At 47.3% G+C, this 5,413-nt stretch overlaps 1 long non-coding RNA gene across 1 annotated transcript; it reads right to left on the reverse strand.

Annotated features, from left to right (window-relative positions):
• Positions 1 to 903: 903 nt before the first annotated feature.
• LOC112549485 lies at positions 904 to 5,407 on the reverse strand. Its single transcript, XR_003092906.1, has 4 exons — positions 4,791 to 5,407; positions 1,748 to 1,806; positions 1,309 to 1,404; positions 904 to 1,148 (listed from the first exon to the last, which is right to left on the reverse strand). It is a non-coding gene; the product is annotated as an uncharacterized LOC112549485 (long non-coding RNA).
• Positions 5,408 to 5,413: the final 6 nt, after the last annotated feature.

A 5,413-nucleotide genomic window follows, 5' to 3' on the forward strand; every position in this document is an offset into this window, starting at 1 on the left:
AGTGCCCTTTTGTCCCCAGCACCACCTGGGGTGACAAGGAACAATGGTAATAAGCTGATGGAGAATAGGTTTAGGTTAGAAATCAGAAGGCAATATTTTACAGTTAGGGTGGCCAAAATCTGGAACCAGCTTCCCAGGGAAGTGGTCCTCACCCCTACCTTGGGCAATTTCAAGAGGAGGTTGGACGATCACCTGTCTGGGGTCTTGTGAACCCAGCATTCATTCCTGCCTGTGGCAGGGGGTCAGGCTAGATGATCTGTTCAGGTCCCTCCTGTCCATAGCTACTATGAAACTAGGAAAAACAACAAAGCATGAGGTCCTGATGGAATACCAGCTGAAATATATAAGTAAGGTGGGAAAAAAGCTCTCTCACCAGCTAAATTTCATTATTACAAAAATCTGGGAACGTGAACAAATTTCCAGTAACTTGAGAGATGCTAGAATTTTTACTATATTCAGTAAACAAGATAGATCAACTTGCAGCAATTATGATATCACAACTCCTGCCTATAGCTGGGAAGATCCTCACCAACATTCTCCTCAATAGTCTCACCTTCCTCTCTGAGAAGATTTTATCCAAGTTCCACTGTGGCTTCAGACCACTCAGATATATAACAGATATGATCTTTTTTGCTAGACAGGACATGAGAGGTGCCATGAACAATGCCGAGATCGTTACATGTCCTTCATTGAACTAAGTCTCCCATAGGTCTAATCAATGGAGAGACCCTATGAAAGATCCTGATGAGATTTAGATGCCTGCCAAAATTTGTTACCATTATCCAACTTCTTCACAACAGTATAACAACAACTATACTAAGCAACAGCTTAGAAATAGACCCCTTCATCATTAGAACTGGAGTCAAGTAAGGATGTGTGATGATTACACCAACGCTCGATGATTACACCAGCGCTCTTCCATCTCTATCACTGCTTTTCTACATATTGTTGTTGATAGACTTCCAAATGGTCTGAGAATCCAAGGGAATCTCTTTAACATCAACTAGTTACATTCCAAATCCAAGATAACCAACACCTCTCTTGTTCTCTGTCTGATCTCCTGGCTTCCTGACAGCCTGTTTGTAGACCCTGTTCAATATGCTGCTGACTGCTTCAACTGAAGAGCTCTGGGTCACCCTTGATTATTTCTGTGAAGCACATGAAATGCTAGTCACACGTTGTCAACTTCACAAAAATCAAGGTCCTTTACTAACCCACCCCAAGCCAACCCAGGTGCTCCTCCACATATTACAATTAGGGGGTAGTTTTGGGAGAATCTCGAGCATTTCCCCTATGTGGCGTACCTACCTGCAGCAGGGATGCTGCCACGAGATGAGACTCACCTCCAGCGCCAGAGCAGAGGGAAAAGCAATGGCCGCCAAATGCCGCTGAAGACCAAAGGTGCTGCAGCGTGAACATTTCCACAAGAGGAAAATCATAGGTGGCACAGGGGCAACAGGAAAAGCAGCAGCAGCAGAATGCCACTGAGGACCAAAAGCACCTCCCCCCCCACCCCCCCATTCCAGCATGGGCATGCTTTATGGACTCGTGCTGCCAATGATTCACTGGCCTTCCGAGAGAGGGATAAAATCCATACCAGCCAATGTCCAGGGAGGACCAGAAGTGAGGCCTCCTGAGAGCCAGGAGCAGCAAGAAGTGAATGGACGCCCCGGTAGGGGCCAGTGATGGCAACCCCAAGAGTTGGGGTGCCCAGCTAAGGCTGGCTCAGAGGAGCCAGGATACATACCTCTCATGAAGCCATAGTTCCCAGACGATGCTGATAGAGACTGGGACAGCAGCAAGCCTCTGGAGAGAGGAAAAGAAGGATATTAAAAGCCATGAGGAATGCCTGGGGAGGGAGTGAGCCCTCAGGGAAGGCACCCCGGGGTATACGCAGCGACAAGTCAGGCTGACGTGACACCTTGACAAGGACAGTAAGCCATCTGAACTGGGACTGAAATTAAACAGGGGCTAATGCCTAGCCATGGCTGACTGACAGTGAGTTAGCCTCAGCCAAGATCTAACATCATCTGTGGTTGGCATAAGGAAGGGTGTAGGGGAGGCGGAGGCCCAAGACAAAGACCTGTGCGAGAGATCTGAGGGAACCAGGAGAGGCAGGACTTCAGAACTTCCTCCCAGCAATAATCTTTACAATCAAGTTGTGGCAGGCGAGAACCCCTGGGGACCTTAAGGACTCCCATCGGAAGGCAAGCTGCTGACCCACAAGGGGACAGCAGCACTCAATTGCCCCGAAAAGTCAAAATGCTCGAGTGAATGCCACGGTAAACTACACCACCTTTTCCAAAAAAGTAAATATAGATGACAATATTCAGCACCAGATAAAATCTGCCAGTGCTACCTTTTGGATGTCTCCAGAACCATGTATTCAGGACCCAAACTAAACTTCTCATCTACGAAGGTGTTGTCATCCTTACCATGTTGTATGGGTGTGAACCTTGGATGACATATCAGAACCACCTGAAAGCTTTGGAATATTGCCATCAGCAATGCCTTAGGACAGTGGTTCCCAACCTTTTTTTCCTGTAGACTGGCACAGGAGCAGGACAGGGCACATGGAGCCGGCTGCCTCCTTCCCGGGGCTGCCCCAGCCCCCAGCTTTAACTCTGTTCACCTTGGAAGCTGCTCACTCAGGCAGAAAGATTGGGGTCTGAGCAAGGGGCTTGTGCTACAACCCAGCAACCAACCTTTCGCAGCCCAATGGATGGGAATCTCTGCCTTGGGAAAATACCCACTATTAACTGGAAGGACAGAAGAACAAACACCAGCATTCTGGCTCAAGAAATACCACCAGCATTGAAGCCATGTTTATAGGTCCTTTGGACAGGACATGTTATCAGGATGCCTGACAACCAGCTCCCAAAACAGTTCCTATACTCCCAACGCACCAATGGTCACCAGTCCAGAGGTGGGCAAAAGAAAAGCTTCAATGACACCTTGAAAGCCAATCTAAGGAAGTATATTAACATCCATATGTGGGAGATTCAAGCACTGAATCATCTCCAATAGCACCATGATGTGCAACAAGGCATTAATCATTTTGAACAAATTAACATCACTGTGGCGGCAGATAGACAAGAGAGAGAAAAGAAGCTGTGACCTGACATCTCTAGTATCTACTACTTTGCCTGGAACTATTTGCCATGTCTGCAGTCAAACATGCAGATCTTGGATTGGCCTCCTCAGTCACAGACTCATTGATGACTTTGCTATTTACTGGAAGGCTGTTATCCTCATATTGAAGACTGTCACTGCCGATTAACCCATGTTTTGGTTGTTTGAAATAGAGGGCACTTAGATGTGCAGTGAGGCTGGTTCAACACACAGTAATTAATCCTGTAATTACTGCACTCCAGCAGACCCCAGTGTCACATGCATCAGTGTCCCCACACTGAAAAATAGCAGCAGAGGCACCTTAACTAAAGTTTGCTCAATGAGCTTTAGTTAAAGAGCCCCTGCTGCCACTTTTTAAGTGCAGGGACGCTGATACACATGATGCTCCAGGCATTTTAATCAGACCAACTCAGAGCTGCTCTAATTAAAGCCTTCCACCCCACCCCATGCATGCTCCTGGACCATGTCTATAAATGCCCAGAAAGTCCTCAACATGAACTAATTTTGAAGAAGCACTGGGCCACCTTTATGAAAGAGAACAGACATGTACTGTGAAAGAGTTAAAGGTGTTTACTGTCCATATATTATTAGTACTTGAACCCGTGTCCATCTCAACAACAGAGTACGACTGACATGTGAGGGGTCTGGAAGTCAGGTGCAATTTGGGTGTATCGCTCAAAGAAAGGACTCAAAAAATTATTATGTTATATCTGATAACTACAAATAGTACTATTATAATGGATATGGCCATAGAGCAAAAATAAGGTATATATTTGTTTGTTCCTTCACCAACAGAAATCTATGCTGTCATACACCTGTTGTACTTTTAGTCTTTGAAAGAGATGAAGCAGGAGGTCATTTCTGCTCATTCCTTTCACTTAGCTTAGGTCTCTTGAGTCTAGCTCTGTGTTTCAATAAGGCTCTTGTACCCTTTTTGGCAGCCTCTTGGAGAACACTCTTTGCACCGGATTTCCTAAGCCAGTGTAGAAGTGGATGACAACTGAAAACTTGTCTTAGCCCTAGTTCCCCTCTTGGGATGCTTGTTTTTAGAAAGGAAACCAGAGCATAGTGTGATGTAGGGCTGGTGGGAGTGGTGAAGAGCATGAAACAAGTTGAGGTTGAAGGTAATTAAGTTTATGTGGTAGATAGAGCGTTCAGAGGACAGCAGTAGTTTTAGTCATGGGTGAAAGAGCAAAGGACGCTAGAGGTTGAAGAAGAGAAGTAAAGAGATCACAGTACATCTCCAAAGTCACCTTCTTAAAAAACCTTGACAAGATCTCGTGTGGAGACAGAAGGATGAAAAGGAGAGGTTATGAGTCAAGAGTGGAAGACTATAGGCAACATCAATCACAGACTTGGTTCAAATTCAGAGAACCTATAGGTTTTCTTGCCCAGGAAAATGTCAAAATTAAGAGTGGCATAGTACTAGATGCTTTTCAATACGTTCTGGAAAGCTTTATTTACTGCTTTATTTATTTTTGAAACATAACAAAGGTACTCCATCTACTTTGGAGTTTACTGCCATTTTCACTGTTAGTGTGTAGTAGCTTTGCGGTACACAGCACCGGGAAAGCTTGAGAGAGAAACAGTTGAGCCAGCCAAATAAGGCTTATAATTAGACAAGGTGTGGCCTGCTTTGATTACAAGTTCCTTGGTACCTTCTTTTATGTTTTCAGTCCAGGACCCAGCATACTCATCAAATGTTGTACCGGGGTGTTCAGAGCACCAGCTCCGCGGAAGCCATCACGTTGCTGGAGAACAACTGTGCTAGTTTTTCTCAGTTGTGCCATCCCCTTCACTCCGCTCCATCCGGGCTGTCTGATTTACCTAATCTCTGTACTGTTATTTCTCAGCGACTGCTTCTATGGTAATGCCGTACTCCACCTAACTACTCATCCCGGTATTGTTTTGAAGAGCCCTAGAGTGAATATGCAGAGCCGTGCTGCTGGCTGGTGAAACACCTTTCCTTCGCCTGCTCCTGTGGTCTGCTCCGAGCCCTGTGCCAGGACCAAGGACACTGCCTCCAGCTTCCTTCCCTTTCCCCCACAGCAGTCCTCTGGGCCGCGGGGAGGCCGGTCGGGGCCGAAACGAGAGGCACCTGAGCGGCCCGGGTGCGGAGGCAGGGCGGGGGAGCCCCGGGGCGAGGAGAAGCGAGGGTTGGGTGTGAGCGCCAGCACGTGCCCCCGGCCGGGGCGGCCGCAGGGCGGAGGCCGGCTCGTCCTCCCCCCGGCTCTCACACCTCGCCCGCGGCCCGCAGCGTCCTCCCCAACATGGCGCCGCC

Source organism: Alligator sinensis, unplaced genomic scaffold, assembly GCF_000455745.1.
Source record: "Alligator sinensis unplaced genomic scaffold, ASM45574v1 scaffold123_2, whole genome shotgun sequence".
NCBI lineage: Eukaryota > Metazoa > Chordata > Crocodylia > Alligatoridae > Alligator > Alligator sinensis.